The sequence below is a fragment of the Phyllostomus hastatus genome, unplaced genomic scaffold (genome assembly GCF_019186645.2).
Source record: "Phyllostomus hastatus isolate PE091 unplaced genomic scaffold, TTU_PhHast_1.1 phas_contig_16, whole genome shotgun sequence".
Lineage (NCBI taxonomy): Eukaryota > Metazoa > Chordata > Mammalia > Chiroptera > Phyllostomidae > Phyllostomus > Phyllostomus hastatus.
Genome location: NW_025333643.1, coordinates 4,573,175 through 4,591,770, shown reverse-complemented (window position 1 = coordinate 4,591,770; position 18,596 = coordinate 4,573,175). Strand labels below are relative to the sequence as shown.

Below are 18,596 nucleotides of genomic sequence, written 5' to 3'. Positions count from 1 at the left end.
AAATGCAATATTTGACCTTAGGCTGGATCCTGTACTGGAGGGGAAAAGATGGGTCACTTGGAAAAATTGAAATAGGGCAGCAAATTAGGTAAAGAATTATAGCATACACCAAAAGTACAAGCAATAAAAGAAAAATAGATACATTGGACTTCATTAAAATAAAACTTTAGTGCATCAAAAGATATTTTCAAGAAAGTGAAAGGACAACCTACAGGATGGAAGAAAATGTTTGCAAATTATCTGATGAAAGTCTAGTATACAGAATATATAAAGAACTGTTACAACTAATAACAAAGACAACCCAGTTCAAAAATGGGTAAAAGACTTGAACAGATGTTTCTCTAAAAAAGATATACCTGTGGTTCACAAACACATAAAATGATGCTCAATATCATTAACCATCAAGGAGATGCAAATCAAAACCACACTTCATTCTCACTAAAATGACTCTAACAAATAAGCAAACAAAAGTGGAAAATAATACACGTTGGTGAGGATGTGGAGAAATTGGAACCTGGGTACATTGTTGGTGAAACAGATTGTGCAGCTGTTGTGGAAACAGTTTGGCTATTCCTCAAACAGTTAAACATAGAATTTCCACCTGACCCAGCAATTCTACTGATAGGCATAGGCCCAAAAGAACTGAAAACAGGTATTTAAACAAATATATGTACATACATCTTCATAGCAGCACTATTCACAGTAGCCAAAAGATAGAAATAATCCAAATGTCGATCAATGGATGAAGCAATAAACAAACTGTGGTATGTCCCTACAATGGAATATTATTTGGTCATAAAAAGGAATTAAAGGAATGATACATGCTAGAGTGTAGATGACTCTGAACATAATATGCTAAGTGAAAGAAGCCAGCCCCAGCTGGTGGCTCAGTGGATTGAGTGTTGATCTGCAAACCAAAGGGTTGCTAGTTTGATTCCCAGTCAGGGCATATGCCTGGGTTGTGGGCCAGGTCCCACAATATGAGAGTTCTTTTTATTTTTCTTGCAATTTGAAATTATACTCCCCCAAAAGTTACAAAAAGATTTTTAAAAAAGCATCCATACTAGAGTCGCGTGTAAGAAACAAGACCTGTGAACTGGGTTTGCATTGGTCTCCTCTAATACCATCCTGATGAAATCTGGAAGCTCAGTCCACACGTTCCCCTGACAATCCCCATTTCTCCTGCACCTGAGGCTAGTGGTAATAGTGCTAGGGTGATAGTCTGGGTCTCCTTGTATCCTAGAACATTCAGGGTCTCCTCATGTGACTAGAATATAGTCAAAGGGAAGACTGGGGGGCTTCACCCTCCTGTGTTACAACATATGGTCTAGGGCATTGTGGTGCTCACAGTATCTTTGTTGTGGCTCCACTGCACCTGGGGATACCCACCTGACCCCCAGCAGAATCCCTTTTGCAAAAAATCTTGGTGCACAGATCCTTGCTCAGGGTATCTTGGTAAGTGCTGTCTACCATAGGTGACTAAGGGGCCAGTAGACCATCCTTCCCAGAGACAAGCACCAAAAACCCACCCTTTGCCTCTCTGGATTCAGATGCCATGGCTGATCAGGGGGAGAAGGCTGCCTTGTAGCAGGAGGGGAGCTGAACTGGCAGAAGATGGGACAGCAGGTGGGGTGTCAAGAAGATTCTGGCTGATGTCTCTATTTGTGAGTTTGCATTGATGAACTGGGTACAATTGCCTATTTAGGGACATCGATGATCCTCCTGAAACCCATGAAGACTCCTAGGTTTCTGCAGATCACACTAGCTTCTGACCTTCTTACATTGTCCTGGGAATGCCTAAGAGGACAGAAATGCTGCAATGATAGTCCTGGCTGCATCACTTTGTTCCTCAAATTCTCTGTGCCAGGAATTTTGTCTCTCCCTGTCTCAAACCTCCCTATCAAAAGGCCCAGCTCAAGCCCTTCCACCTCCCAAAGTCAGCCTCAGCATGGATGATCAGAGCTCATTAGGACACCCCCACTGCTCTGACTTCCCATGGGCTTCCTGGTTCCTCCATTTATCACTGAATTCTAAATATGCCTTCCACTTGTGATTATTTCCTGAGCATGTCAGGCCCGTGGGGTCTCTATCTGCTGTTTCTTCATTCACCCTTTCTTCACCCTCAAAGGTCCCTACCCAGTAGCATCCATCCAGCAAACACTCAATAATGCTGGCTGACTGAATCGAGGGAGCCAGATGAGTTACGTAATGAGAACAATCTTTGAGAAAGATTTTTCTGACAGCAGCATAAAGGATGGGATGGAGAAAAATCAACAACAAGCCCATCAATCATTATGCATTTATTGAGCATCTCCTGTGTGAGCCACTCTGCTAAGAGCTTTGGAGAATTCAGACAGTTAAGTCACCCTGCCCACTCCCCCCACCCCCACCGGAACTTAATTCAGGTTGATGAGACAACATGTGGGGAGTTACATAATAATACAAGGCATGAAGAGCCCTGTAAATCAACAGCATCAGAGATGGGGCACAGCAGGATGTGATTAATTGCCAGGTGAATGACAGAGTACAAAGGAACATCATACCCTGCCGTGATCCAGCAAAGCCATGGGGCTGCAGTACTTGGTGGGTGATGGTGGTGAGAGAAAATGGGCAGCCCCTTCCACAGGGTGAGGGTTTGGGAAGGGGCAGGATTGAGGTGAAAGAAGAATTTGAGTTGTGTCAGCTCACAGAGAGGGTTTCCATGGAGGACATGAGGGGAAGGAGTGACTGACAGGGGATATGGGCCTATAAAAGTGAAAATGGGGTATCCTCAGGGGCCTTGGGTAGGTAAGTCCAGTAGAGAGGAAGGTGAGTGGCAGGAGTCTGACAGGCTGCAGTGGATGGGAAAGCATCTTTACAGCTGACTGAAATCTGAACACTCCTCACCTCTACTTTGTTTTGTTTTAATTTGTTTTTTTTTCTCTCCCCTCCAATCATCTAGGTTCAAAACTTGCCATCACAGAAGCTAAGATGCACAGTTCCATGAAGAAGAGGATGGGTGGGACTGTCCCCACTGTTACTACAGTTGCTGCAGAGAAGTGGGAGGGGTCCCCTGGGTTTGTCCAGGACAGACTAGGATTCTGCTAGGACCCCAGAGGATGGGGGCAGGGGCAGGCAGCAGGTACAGAGCTCTCTTTTGGAAACTCAGGCTGGAGAAGGAAGGTGAGGTTAAAAGATGATCCATGGATAGTGAAAGCATCAAAGGAAGTAATATTTTTCCTTAGCAGAGGAATCCTGACCATGTCTGAAAAGAAAAGAAGTTGATGGTGATCAATAAAAGAGCAGTCAAGTGGGAAATGAAAGTCAGGGGTGAAGTCCAGGGAAGTGCACAAAGGAGCCACCTGTCTTCACAGAGGAAAGGGAGGGAAGATAAGGTGGAAAGGAAAGATGAAGTTCACACACAATGGTCCTTATCACCTGATTCCAGGCTGCTCTCTGATTTCCTCTGTGATATATTCCTGAAAAGATGGCACACCACGGGAAAGCAGAAGACCAGCAGTGGAGTAGGGGGTGCCTTTAGCTGCAGAGATGGGAGCACTTCGGAGTCTAAAGTTGGGAGGAGAAGGTTGAAAACAGTCTTCTCGGCAAATGAGCAAGGAAATCAACTTGAAGACTGCCAAGCTGACCAAGGCAATGAGAAGTGCTAAGAGGATGACAGCAGTAGTTGTAGCAGTAATCAATCATGACTCAGCTCCAGCTAGGGACTTTCTCCAGCAAATCTGGACTAATTGAGGAACTGAGAAAAGGGACTGTGCTTGTCTACAGACAGGAGGTACTCCTCACACAGGCATTTCATGGTCCATGTCTTGCTGGCCAGTCTTCCCTCAGAAGAGTTACCTGTGTGCCCTTAAATCTGTGTTTGAAAACTGTAGTGGATTTGTGCCTGCCCAGGATGTCCAGCCATCTCAGTGAACTATGTCTCACTTCCTTCTACCCACATGGCTACTGAGGGAGCTGCCATGTGTGTGTATGTGTGTGTATATAGCATGACCCATACCCTGGCAAAGCTGACTGGTTCAGGGGCAGGCACTCGACCCAACTAGACCAATCAGATTCCTTCCCTGAAATTGTAGAATTTAACAAGAAAAAGAGAAGTTATTTTCTCTCTTCTTGTGGCCAAAACTGAGGATTGGTAAACTCAGGAATTGTTGGTGGCTGGGCAGAGTGAAGGACAATAGAGAGCAGTTGATGGTAAGAACAAAAGATGAAAGACAGATGAGAGAGAGAGAGAGAGAGAGAGAGAGAGAGAGAGAGAGAGAGGAAGAGAGAGGGAACAGGCAGAGCCAGTCAGAAAATCTTCCAGAGTTCTTGGTCCTCTTCTCTATCTACATTTAATACCTAGATGATCTCATCCCATCCTGAGACTTTCTCTATGATGATGACTCCCTCATTTATCTTTAGCCCTGACCATTGTAGCTATCTGCCTGTTTGACATTTCCTCTGAGATTTCTCAAGTTTAATATATTCAAACTCCAAACTCCTGATATTCCTTCACACCTGCTTTTCTGATTATCTTCTCCATCTCTGTTAAAGACAACCCCATCTTTCCAGTTCTCAAGTTCAAAACCTTGGCATCATCCTTAAGTCCTCCCCCACAGTCAGTCCACCTTTAGGAAGTAATCCAGAATCTGACCATCTCCACTGCCACCTACTGTCTCTTTCCACCACCATCATGTCTGTCCTGGATTATGGCATCAGTGGTCTCTGTTTCTGCCCTAGGCCTCCTCCTAACAGGCTTGGTCCTGTTCAACCCAAGTCACATTACGTAACTCCTTGTCTCAAAACTGTCCAGTGGCTCCCCATTGCCTTTGGAATGAAAGCAAAATCCTTGCAATGCTTTGCATGGAATCACACTGTCCTGGGTTTCCTCTGACATCATCTTTGCAGATGGACATTCCTCCACCAAGCTTTGAAGTTGGAGACCATCAAGGCTTGGGCCCACGTCCTCTCCTTGCCCATCTACAACCATGGCCTTAATTTCTAACTCATTCACACTTCTCCTAAGGGCTCCAGCTCCCAACTGACATTTCCTCTTAGACAACTCAAAACTACTCATGTTCAGGGAGACCCAAGCAGAACTCAGGAACCCTGAACACCCACAAATATGGTCCTCTTCTAGATTCCCTCTCTCAGAAAAAGCACCCTTCTTCTAATGTACTGTGTCTACCACAGACCAGGGGGTTATCCCAATGCTTCTGCTTCCAAATCACCAAATCCCACATTACGAAGTCCAGTTGATTTTCCACCCCTGGGCTTTCCCAAATTTCCACACTCCTTTTCATTTCCATCTCACTCTGCTTGCAGCCCAGATGGCTACTCCTCTTCTCTGGACCACTGCAGAAGCCTCCTCACTGAATGTTCCCATATCCTCTCTTCTCCCAATCCATTCTCCACATTATGAGTGGGTGAGAGATTTCATCTGGAAATGATGGAAACTATACTGAGGATGGCCCAGAGCAACTCAGCAGCCAGAGATGGTGGTGATCAGGTTGATTCATTCCTTGCTAAAACTTCATGTGGCCTCCCACTGTTTTTAGGGTATAGAGCTGCATAGTCTAACACAACAAGAATAAACCACATGTGTCCATTTAAATTTAAATTTATTAAAATGTAATGAAAACAAAAGTTCAGTTCCTCAGTCACACTAGCTACATTTCAAGTGCTCTATAGCAACATGTAGCTAGTGGCTATTATATTGGACCCACATATACAAAATACTTCCATCATCACAGAAAGATTTATAGATACCATTGGTGTAGTCAGAACCCCCTATAGTCTCTTGCATGCCTACATAATCTGGTCCCTGCTCACCCCTCCAGTCTCATCTTGTGTCATAATCCTGCTCATCTTTCTGATCCAGCTCTACTGGTCAACAAACTCCCTCTCACCACAGGCCCTTTGCACATGCTGTTCCCTCAGCTTGGAGCACTTTTCTCTGTACTGTTAGACTTATTAGCTCAGGGATGGATGAATGGATGTACAGATGGATGGATGGATCCATGGGTGGATGGGTGAATAGGTGGATTAAGGTAGTGGTAGATTTAGCTAGTGTCAAAGATTGTAATCTTCTGGTTAGTCCTTATCCATTGAGAGATTGAGTTCTTTAGCCTGATGCCACACCACACTCCTTCCCTCTTACTCCCTTGCTTCAATTTGGGGCTATCATCTAATGCTCACATAACTTTGCAAACCAGGAGAGAATGTACCGATCATGATGGTTCCAGGTTTCTGGTCAGGGTAATGGTGGCTACATAGTTAACCAATATGATGGCTTTCTATTATGACTTGCTTTCCATGGAGCCTGGGGTTTCAAGGAGAGAATATTTTGGTCCAAATAATGGGGCTATTTTATTATTTAAAAATTATTTTAATCTTCACCACGGACATTTTTTTCATTGCTTTTACAGAGAGAGGAAGGGAGAAAGAGAAATATCAATGAGAGAGAGAGAAGCATTGACTAGTTGCCTCCTATATATGCCTGGACTGGGGATCGAACCTACAACCTAGGTATGTACCCTTATTGGGAATGCAACTTTTCAGTTACGGGTCAATGCTCCAACCAAATGAGCCACACTGGCCAGGATGTAGCTATTTTTAAAATCATACATGAATAAATAGACCTTCTTGTGTCCACTCCAGCCCTGGATGTGGGTGGCCTGGTTGGTGTGAATTGCCTATGAAGGTTGTGTGATAATCCCACACACTGCCTTGAGGGGCAGATGCTCTGGGCCATCAAGTAGAAAGTTTCCATCATTTCCAGGTAAAATCTATCACCCATACATAATTACATCAAGGAGAATAAAGGATTAGCAGTACCCTCTAGGAGTCAGACAAAAGGTGAAGATATAAGATAAGATCTTTTAAATGCACAAGCAGACCTGCCCCATTTCTGGTTAAGTTCAATTTAGTAAACTAGACTTGGCTTTAACTCAGTCACTTAAATTGTTATTCCGTCTCACACTGATGCTACAGGGTGACCTGAGCCCAAGGAAGTCTTGGCTGCATAAGTACTTGGAGGAATGCAGCAAAAAGGCAGTGTGCTTGGTGCAGCCACTAGGGGACAAGTATGGGGGTTCCTTAAAAAATTAAAAATAGAATACCGTGTGTTCCAGGATTTCTACTCCTGGGTATATACACAAAAGGTTTGAAAGTAAGGACTTAAACAGATACTTGTACTATCACATTCTTTAGCAGCATTATTCACAAGAGCCAAAAGGTGGAAATGACACAAGTGTCCATTGACTGATGAATGGACAGCTATGAGGGGATAAACTAAATATGGAACATTATTCAGCCTTAAATAGGGAGTTCTGACATATGCTACAATGCTGATGAGCCTCGAGCATATTATACTAAGTGAAATAAGCCAGCAACTAAAGGACAAATACTGTATGTTCCACTTATATAAGGCCTCTAGAGCAGTCAGACTCAGAGATAGAAAACAGGATGGTTGCCAGGGGCTGTGGTGGGGTTGGGGGGAGGGGAATGGGGAGTTAGTGTTTAATGGCTACAGAGTTTCAGTTTGGGAAGATGAAAAGTTCTAGAGATGGGTGGTGGTGATGATTGTACTGCAATGTGAATGTACTTAGTGCTATTGAACTGTATACCTAAAAAAGATTACAATGGAAAATTTTATATTATATATATTTCGCCACTATACCAAAGAAATCAAAGCAAAAAAAAATGCAGTGTCCTTTACTGGGTATTTCTAAAGTAAGTACTCAGAGCAGCGGACTAGCACAGCTCCTACCTGGGGACTTCTGTTCAATGGGTATGCCCCAAAGCAGTTAGGGCAGAAGCTGGAAGGCCATGCAATGACTTATCACACTGCTGCTGTCCATCAACTCGTGCTGGGAATACTCTTTTCAAGATTTAAAAGTACCCAGCTTTCATTAGCTGTGGGAGAATTTGCATCCTGAACTGGTAACTCCTTATTACTCAAAGTATAATGTCCAAATGTCTTCCTTTGCCATTCAAGGCCTCTCCCCAGCCTCTGATCCTTCCACACACACACCAGTCAAATGCAGCCATTATTCTTGAGCACCTATTAAGTACCAGGCATTGCTGGAGGCACTTGAGATAAAGAGGCAAGAGACAGACAAGGTCTCTGCACGCAGCTCACATTCCAGTGGAGAAATGTGAGAAAGACAAAGAAACAATCAAACAAGCCTGATGACTGGAGTTATTATAAGTGTTACAAATGAATCCAACAGGGCAACGTGCTGAGGTGTGACTTCTCTAAGTCAGGACATAAATTGAGACCTCAAGGATGAGAAGAAGCCAGCCCTGAGAAGATCTAAAGGAAGAAAGTTCCTTCCTCTAGAAGAGAACACAGCAAAGACCCTGGGGCAGGAACAAGCTCACAGTGTTCAGAGAACAGAGTCATCAGAATGGCTGGAATGAGTGAAGGAGGAGCAGGACGGGGGATGAGGGGAGAGGCTGGTTGGGCCAGATTACCAGGACTGGTTGGACATGGAAAGATGTTTAGATTTTTTTCCAAGTGGAAGAAGAAGTCACTGAAAGGTTTCTTTGGAGGAGGCTTAGTGAGGTATGATCAGATTTATATTTTTAAAAGACATTTTTATATTTTACATTTAAAAAAGCCTCCATGCTGCTTGTTTCTGTTTGAAGAATAGATTATACTAGCAGAGCTTGGTGGGGAAACTGGGAGGCAGTCAGGAGGTGAGACATGATGGGGCGGGAAGAGGGGGGCACATATGCTTCCCCAGCAAGTAGTGTCTTTTATACCCCATGACTTTGCACATGCTGTTCCCTCTTCCTACAATGCTATTCTCACCATCTCCATCTGAAAAATTTCACCCATGCTTCCACAGACTCCTGGGTGTCAGCTACACACCATCTACCCTCATGTCCAAACATGATAATTTGCTGCCCCATCCTCTGACCTCATTTAAAAATGGATCTCTCTCTCTCCCCCCCGCCCCTTCAGCTCTTATCACATGCATGCTGCAGTGTGGAAAAAACCTGGGTTTTTGAGTCAGACCACAACTGGCACAAGGCCCAGCTTAGCTACCCCTGGCTGTTGGACACCTGAGGAAGTGGCTGAAATGTCCTGAACCTCAGTCCCCTCATTTGGAGAATGGGAAAACAACTACACTTACTGCAGACACTAAGATGAGGATTTCGGTGTCAGTAATGTATAAAGAAAGCACTCCCAGGGAAGAACAGTAAGGGAGAGGGGGAAGCAGGCCAGGGACAGGAAAGGAGCAAGCGAGGGTGTGATCTCAGGAAGAACTCTTCAGGGAGCTCCAACCCATTGCTGCTGGGAGCTCTGGTGGGGCTAGGGGGCATAACTCACACTCAGTGTCCTCTGGCAGGGAAGAGAGCTGGGCTTTTCACCCTCCCTCACCCACCAGTCACTGCCTAAGGGCCTCCACACAAGAAGGGACAGAAACTCCCAGGTGTTTTTTGTTCTCTGCAGGTGTAGGTGAGGCAGGTCCAGGAACCTGAGGGTAGGCTACTAAAGAAGAGTCGCAGGTGTAGCCATCTGAAAGCAGAAGCTTACCCCTGCTGGGCGAGGGGTGTGCAGACATAGTAGCAGTGTGAGGGGACATGTGTTGTGCCCACTACACCACCCTCTGGGTCAGACTGTGGAACAATCACCACTACTCCCCATGCCAATCCCCGCCCACCCACGGGGAGGGGAGGCTAAGATAGGATCATGTCATTTAGGAGACTTCAGGTTCTCTGAGGACAGGAATGGGTTCTCTCCATCTTTATTTATGGAAGGACAGTATTGAGAGAGTGCCTTGTTGTCAAAAGCATTGTTTTACAAAGATACCAGCTCACCCCAAAGCCTGTGTGCCAGGCAAGAAAGTGAGCATTTTATAAGGGGTCTTGTTGATTGCTGACAGCTACCTGAAAGGTCAGGAATAGCATCATGCCTGTGTTACAGATGGGGAAAGTAAGGTCCCGGGAGGTAGAGCAAGGCCCTAGAGCCAGGAAATTTGAACCTTGAATATTTCACTCCGAGTGGACCTGGGATCCTGGTCCTTCTATTCTGTGCAACTATCTCCTCCCTGGCAGATTTCTTGGGGGAAAAATCATACCTCCCCTTCTCAGAAGCTCCCTGGAGCCCTGCGGCCCTGTGGCTGTGAGGATTTCATCTGTCCTAACAACAAAGTGGCTTCAGGGGTCTTCAAGGGACTCATGCCCCACATGTCCCCATCCCCCCAAAGCAAAGCCCCTCTTGTCTAACCCCTAACTCCAGGGCAGTCGAGCTACTTACAAAGGCTGGAGCTCCTTTTCTGAAAGATTTGTGTCCAGCGACAAGCGGGCGTCACCAAGGGCACCTCTGAAAAGGCTCCCTGGTCATGAGATTCGGCTTCTCTGCAGGTTGGAGCTCCCTCTCCACCTGACGTGACCCTACAGCTTTTCTGAGACTTAGGGACTAATCCTATTTCACCAAAATTCTTTTGTGAGCCTCAGACCTGGGTCTGTGGAGCATATTTTTAATTTGCTTTTTCTCAGAGGTAAAAGAGATGATAAAAGATCATTGGAAACACAAGAGCAAAGGTATTTGATCTCCCTGGTGCCTTGAAAAGGAAAAGAAATGGAGAAGGCCACCTTTGCCTAATTTGGGGGGAAAAAAAGTTAATCTTTTCCCCACAAACTTTAGATTTCTTTCAGTCTCCCATCTCAAAAAAGGTAATGAACAATTGCACAGATGCCTAAACCAGAAACCTGGAGTCAGCCAACACCCCCTCCCCTCATTCACTTCATCTCCAAGTCCTGTTATTTCATTCTAAGTCCAAGCTGTTCTCAAATCCAGCCACTCGTCTCCATTCCTGTCACTGCTGCTGCCCTCCTCTGGGCCTCTTGCCCAGACAATTACAGTGGCTCCTCCCCAGGCTTCCCCATCCACCTCAGCCCCTTACCACCTAACCTTTTAGGAATGCAAAATGACCTGTGTCACCTCATCACTTGCTCCCCAGCTCCCCTGCTTCAAACACCCATTAAATTTCCCTTTGCACTAGGAATGAAGAACAAATTTCACATGGGGTTGGTCAAGCTCAGGTCTGGTCCCACCCACCTTAGCCTGCATCACTCCCTCCTTGCTTTCAGAGTTCAGGCCACAGGCCCTTGGCACAGGCTCACCTCTCTGATTCTTCATTCTCCCCTTAGCCTGGCTAACTCCTCCCTTCCTGTAGACCATGCCTCAATATCACTTCTTCAGAGAAGCCTTTCCTGACCATGCTGCACAGGCTGCACCCCTATGATCCTCCATGTTCCATGCATGGTATGTGTGCATCTCTCACCACAAATACAGCTTTACGCATAGCTGTATGATTCCTTGATTAAGGTCTGTTTCCCAGCTGAACGGGGAAGGGACCTCATCTGGTTTTGCTCATTGTTGTACCCCTAGCACATTTCCAGTGCCTGGCACACAGAAGACCCTCAATAAATATTGCCTAGATGAGTGAATAAAAGCAAAGATGTGTGGGAACTTATAGCTTGCCAAAGATAAATTTCCTCCTAAAATTTAGGCTCCATATCCCCTTCTGACATCTTAAGCTCCTCAGGAATGGCAGGCATGGTATCATCTCTTGCTCTGGGGGTCCCGCCCAGGCAGTACAGGAATTGGCAGGTGTCAGAGCTGCCAGCAGAGAGAAACCAATCACAGAAGACAAAATAGACCGAGGGCTGCTCCCTGAACCCTCCGGTAAAGGGCTCTGCATCTGTCCTCACTGTGAGACAAACCCAGTGAGGGACTCTTCAGGATGAAAGGAACTTCTGAGAGTCTCCTGAATGGCCCCCACTATCCATCTCACGAAGAAAGTAAGCAAAAGTCAGATACAGTTAAGAACTTGCTTTGGTTGGAAGAAGCCTGTGGCAGAGCTGGGGTTAAATCCAGTTCATAGCTTAGAGCTTTGAACCTGCGGCACACTGTGTCCCTGACTGCTGAGCCTGTCCCCAAAGACACTTACTTAGAGGGATTTGACTGGGCAGACACTTCCCTGCCTCATGCTGCTTGTAAAACCAGAGACTTGGCAGGGACTGAGAAAAACCACCAAAGGGCCAGGGGAAGCAACCATTCTAATGGCAATTACAGGTAAAAACAGACACCGTAGCATTGTGTCTGAAGCTAGACCCATACCTTCTCTGAACCCAGAGGCCCATCCCCATCCTTCTCTAGAAAGCTCTCTCCTTCCTTCCTGGAACCCATGATGCTCATCTGATGCTCTGCACAGAGCTGCCAGCCAGTAACCAGTGCCTTCCCCTTCTCCTCGCCAAGTCCCACCAAGCTCTCCAGTCTCCACTTCTTGTAAGGCAGCCTCCCAGGTCACTACTGGTGGTGCTTGTTCTCACTGGCTCACAGTCCCTGGGGCCTTTTGTTCACTAGGAATTTCCATGTGTACCTCTGTCACCCTCTCCCCCAGGCAAAGGAACTCTGGGTATACCCTCTATCTCCTCTGTCCACTTAGCACCTTGAAGATGTCCTGGTGGAAGCCCAGAAGAGGAGCAAATGGGTGGTTGGATGAGGCTCCAATCCCTGGCCATCTTTCTCTCACTCCTTTCCTGGCTTGGGTAGGCCCTGCAAGTGTTTAACCTTGTTGCTCTGGAGGGGAGCCCACAAGTGGCAGAGGGGCACAGGCCCCCACACCCAGACCTGCTTTGCTCCATAGCTCAGTGGGTATGGCTGGCCAGGAGCAGAGGGTCTCTTACCCCTTCAGGAACACAAAGTTCTGCCTGAACTACTCTCTGAACTTTAAAATTCTACTGCCTGTTTTCTGGGCTTCCCACTTTAGCTGGGTGACCAGGCAACAGAGGCTGGGGTGGGTGGTGGGAGTAGCCTCTCCCACCACCCACCCCATAGCCCCCGACTTTGGACTCCTGTGAGGATCCAGGCAAAGTTTTCACCCTCACTGGAGCTCCAGCTCTTGCTGGAGCCGTAGAGACCCAAGCAACCCAGTCTGACCTCTGGCTGGCTGTGTATTGTTGAGCAAACTCTTTCCCTTCTTGGGTATCAGTCTCCCCATTTGGAAAATGAAGAGACTGGGAAGGACCATTTCAGAGGTGATTCCTACCAACACCTACTCTTTGCTGGGCACTGTCCAGAAGTCCTTGCAGTGGCCAGAGGAGTTATTTATGCTCCCCACTTTACAGATGAGGAAACTGAGGCAGAGAGGCAAAGTCACTAGTTCAAGGTCACCTTGCTAGATGGTCAGGGGTGAGGGGGATTTCAATCTGGGCCTAAGTCAGAGCTGTCCTTGCTCTCAGACACCACAACATGCTGCCCTTGGGTGATTCTGAAACATCTCTGGGGGTTGAAGGACCCAGCTAACCTCTCTTAGTATAAGGCCCCCCAAAATAAGGCAGTGGGAAAAGGTGGCTTAGAGCATAGCATTTCTGGGTTCTCTGCTCTTAGCATGTGGAATCTGGGCTGCATTCCACATCAGGAAGTCCCACACCATCAGAACACTTGGCTGAGTCAACACTGACCAGGCACTTTAGCATGTCCCCTGTCCTTCGGTCTTCACAAAGAGCCCCTGAGCTCTGCAGGGCACCTTGACTGGTGACCCCATTCTACATGGATTTGGAAATGAGGTTGAGAGAGGGAACTCTTACTAAGGTAACATGCACTTCAATGCAAACCTAAATCCTTTGACCCCAGATCCAGTGTACTACTTTGAACAAGAGCTACATTTAGAGAGAACAAGATGGAGAGACAGGCAGACATAACTGGTGGCTAAAAAACTCCATCAGCTTAGGTTTCTCTCCAGTCCTCTGGGTAAATTCCAAGCTCCCTTCCTCACTATGTAAAATAAACAACTGACACAACCTAATTAGAGGAAGGAGAACACTGAGTGATCTATTTTCAAAATCAAGGACTGTGTTTTACTTTTAAAAAGTGCCCTGGCTGGTGTGGCACAGTGGATTGAGCACAAGCCTGTGAAGCAAAGGGCTGCTGGTTCAATTCCCAGACAAGGCACACGCTTGGGTTGTGGGCCAGGTCCTCAGTGGAGGTGCTCCAGAGGCAATCACACATTGATGTTTCCCTCCCTCTCTTTCTCCCTCTCTTACCCTCTCTAAAAATAAATAAATAAAATCTTTTTAAAAATAAAAAGAAATACCTGGATTGGGATACAAAGTGTGGGGGTAGGCATGGGTGGGGATTCTCAGGCCCTCTTGGTGCCATGTGACCTTGTGTGGCAGCACTGGAGCATGGCTTCCCCACCTGTACAGTGGCAGAGTGATGCTGGGTGCTTATAGCAGCTCACCAGTGCCCTGCACTTTAGGGCCAACTCCATGCTTCTGTGCATTTGGTTGATCCCTGTGACAAACTTGAACTATTGGTCTTATTATTATCACATTGGGTGGAAGTTCAGAGTAGTTAAGTGACTTGGCCATGATCACACAGTTTGAGAATTGCAGAGGTGGGATTCAAATCCAGAATAATCTAACTCCTGAATCATGCCCTAACTGCCACATGCTTTAGAAATGAAATTCTATGGCTCTACCAAGATTATCAATACAATAAGGATGTCAATGATGATATTGAGCAATTAAGTCACATATTATGTGATCACTATAAAATGACCTTCTGTGTCTCCTGGCATGCCCTGCCTCAGGGCCTTTGCCCTGGCTGTTCCCATCCTTAGAATGCTTTTTTCCAGTTATCCTCATAGATCCCTCCCTCTCCTCCTTCAAGTCTTTCCTCAAATGTCACCTTCCCAAACCCCTGTTTAAAATTGCATCCCTTCTTCTTCATCACAAATTCCTGATTCCTCTTTCTGGTTTTATTTTTATTTTCAAAAATTTTATTTATTTATTTTTAGAGAAAAGGAAAAAGAGAAAGAGAGGGAAAGAAACATTAATGAGTGGTTGCCTTTCACATGCAGACATGTGCCCTGATATGGAACTGAACTGGTGACCTTCTGGTTTGCAGGCCAGTGCTCAATCTACTGAGCCACACCAGCCAAGGCTTATTTTAATTTTTATCAATGGCACTTGTCACCATCTAAAAAATTCCAAGTATTTTGTTTGCTATCTGTCTCCATGAAAATTTACCCTCACTCAGGGAATCTCTCCCCCGCCCCCTCCCAATCTGTTTCCTTCCTGTTGTATCCCAGCCCTGAGCACAGCACACAGTAGGCAGTAGGTATTCAGTGGATCATGTTGAACCATGACTGCTGACAGCAACTGAAGGGCAGAGATATTGTTTTATGCCCCTTTTATAAATGGAGATATTAGAGAATCTGTTCCAAAACCACACTGCTTGCAAATGCTAAATTCAGCCCCAGGAAGCAAACATCCAACAACTGAGATACTAAGACTGTAATGTGGATTGGGGGTTGGGCAGCAGGGAGACCCTTTTCAGAATGCTGGGGTGGGGAATCTGTGGGAAGCCATGGTCCTCATGAGCACAGGATGTGGGACTATTTGCCAAATGCTTTTCTCTTCTAATCTGAAAGAGTACTCAGTTTGGAAACCCATTCAAGACACTAAGGGTGTTTTTTAACCCAGGGCCACATCTTTGGGGTTATAGCATGGAGATGTTGCAGGATTTTCTTGAGCAGGGCTGGGGCACGGCAACTGGGCTAATCTCTGACCCACCAGCACAGTCTCCAGAGCCCCATCTGGCCTGTGTCCATGCCCCACTCTTATTCTGCATCTAGAGGACTCACCTCTTCCCTTCTTCCCCCTCCCCCAGCTCCTCCCTAATCCCTATGTCCTGGGCTCACCACCTTTAGTTGTTTAAACTCTGGATTCTAACTTTGGCTTGTGTCAAAGTCACCTGGAGAGTTACAAATAAGGGTCCTGGCCTCACCTCCAGACTCTGGGTCCCTGAGCTGAGTGGGTTCAGGTACCTTGTGAAGTGGGTGATCCACAGACCTCCCCAAACAAGAGCCCTCTCAGAGCCTATGCCTCCCAACCTTGACCTTGGTTTGCACTTGCCTCTGTGCCCTGGAGATGAGTCCTCATTTCACAACCAGACTATAAACCCTCTAAGAGACAGGATACACATGTCCCACTTTTATCTTCTAACTCTGACCCTGAATGCTCAGTAGGTGCTCAATAAATTCTTGAGGGTTGGCTGAGGTCAGGCCAGCTGGGAGGGATGACTAATTCACAAGGTAAAAGCTTGCAAGCCAAAATTATCCCAACAGGCAGAATCCCTGGGCCAGACCAAGAGGGAATGATACTCAAGGATGGATGAAAGTCAGGCATCTGGACTCAGGTAATTAGGTATGAATCAGTGGGAGAATTTGCTTGGTAGTTAACAGTTCATGTGAAGAAGCTTTGGGAAGCATATTTGACGGAGTTAACAGGAGTTAACAGTGTGATGTGGTTGCTTAAAATAAAAAAAAAACAAATAAACCACAATTAGGTTGTATTATAAGAGGTAGAGTAACTAATCAAGGAAGTTGATGGTGCCCCTCTTTTTGGAGTAGGCCAACATGAGCTGGAGTGTGATACTCAACTCTCCTGAAGAGGGATATCAGTTATCACTGTGAAGGTAATGACTGAAATGGTGGTTTGATGTTGCAAAGGAGAGGCATCTAAAAATCACTTACTCAAAGAACAACCTAAAAACGACAAAACGGAAGTTTAGCATGGAGAAGGGAAGTCCTGATATTAGTGTTTAAGTATTTAAAGGAGTCTTGAATAGAAGAGGGTCTGGGCCTCACTGAGCTACTCCCGAGAGTGGAAGTAGGATTGGTGGGGAGAAGCTCAGCAAGGAAGAATTTAATATTGGAAATGAATACAAAAACAATTAGTGTTTTACAACAATGGAGTTCGTGTCCTCTGAAGTAGTGGCTTGGCCAAAGCCACTGGCCTTGCTAGCTGGCCTTCCAAAGCTAGCTGGCCTTGGTGCAGAGCGTCTATAAAGGCTTTTCTGCATCAGATGACCTCCTAGGTCCCTTTAACTCTGATCCCAGAATGTTTTAGGTTCAAATGTGATCATTTCTCATCTGAACAGTTACCCTCTGGGCAGCAGGTCTGACCAGCAGGCCAGCCTGAAGTACACTGACCTAGAGATATCCTAACAAGTCAGGATCCCTCCTGTTCTCTCAGTGAGTGAACAAATCTACTTTGAGTAAGTACTTTTTTAGATGAGATAAACATTTAAATTGGTGGACTTCGGAACGCAGCCTTGTGGTAAAGGAGATGGGCTGGAGCAGGAGAAAGCAGCAGAAAGGAGAGAATCCTGAGAACTGGGCTCTGTTCAGCTACCAACTTGCTGTGTGGTTTGGGGCCTTCTCTGTCTTTGTGCCTCAGTTTCCAAAATATACAGTGGGGAAGTGTGGACTCAAACTTTCTTGTGCATGTGGGTCACCTAGGGCTCTTGTTGAAGGGCAGATTCTAATTCAGTAGGTCTGGTACCTATCCTGTTTGAGCCCTGAATTCTGGTCCCAGGAAGCCCTGTCTGAGATTCTGTGTTACATAATGTTCCCAGGTGACACTGACACTGCTGATGGTGGGGGGAGGGGCACACTTTGAGCAGCAAGGATCTAGCAGTTTCCAGTACCTTTTGTTTAGACAGTCTGGATTTCAGAATCCCTGTTCCCTCTCCCACAAAGAAAAAGAAGTGCTTGGGGTGGGTGCCCATGTGACTTAAAAATGCCCCTTCAAATTATGAAACTGGTGGAGAAGCTCCAAAGCTGCTTAGTAGCTTGAGGTGGGAAACCCATGGACATTGGTGACCTTTTCACTGAAGGAAAACACATCACCCCGAAGTACCCATGATGCATCATTACCCCGAATACTGGGTAATGGAGAAAGTTGAAGTTGGGACCTCAGCAGCATGCATTGTGTGTAGGGGGCTCCTGAGACACGGTGCTATTTGTGCAAATGTCTGCATTTTCCTGGTACAGAGACTCAGAGCAAGAGCAGTATGATTTTACACAACAGGACAGCCAAGCAAACATTTGATAAGGTGTTTTGGGCCTGCAACCTTTTGGCGATCCTTGGAGATCCTAAGTCCCCATTGGTTCAATCATCTGCTCCGGTTTCTGCTGAGAGTACCATGAAGAAATGAGATGCTGAAACCCAGGTCAATCCCAGCTTTCTGAATCTCCCTTTGGCACTCCAGTTTCCAACCCTGTAAACAAAGTGGACACACTCGTGGGTTCAGGAGAGGCCCTTGGATTTTGTTAACAGCAGCTAGTAGTGATAGACACACTTTATTTTTGACTCCTTACTCTGATGATGTGGAAGAAGAGAAAGGCACCAGAAAAGATCAGGCAGGTGGGGCTATGTTTGGTTAAGAGCTGGTTTAATGGGCTCTCTGTGAAGGCCAGGTGTGTTCAAGTTACTGCTCTTCCTAGGATTCCCAGACCAATGGCCTGGTCAGGAAAACAGCTTTGTATTTGGCACCAAGGAGTTTGGATTAATCATTATTCATGCCCTTCCCATCATTTGGAGCAGGACCCATGGCATGGGCCCAGTCCCAGTCACTGAATTTTAAAGGTCTGCAGATTACTGGCCAATGAGCAATGATCTGACCAGGGTGTGCAGAACAGGATTATTAGGGTCATAAATTTTTATTAAAGGTCACTAACAGATTTATAGAAAACACTGTAAAATGACACTTGTTTTTATTAGTACAGATTCTACCCCTTGACAGA

General features: G+C 46.1%; 1 protein-coding gene across 2 annotated transcripts in view; it reads right to left on the bottom strand.

The window, feature by feature from the left end:
- ATP2B2 (ATPase plasma membrane Ca2+ transporting 2) overlaps positions 1–18,596 on the bottom strand; it is a 377,186-nt gene that overhangs the window by 325,289 nt on the left and 33,301 nt on the right. Inside the window, exon 1 of one of the 2 annotated variants that reach the window (XM_045832092.1) lies at positions 17,896–17,910. The exons of the other annotated variant lie outside the window; for it this stretch is intronic. The gene's annotated coding sequence lies outside the window, so the exon portion shown is untranslated. Of the gene's footprint in view, positions 1–17,895; positions 17,911–18,596 lie in introns of those variants that run through there. 2 annotated transcript variants of the gene reach the window in all.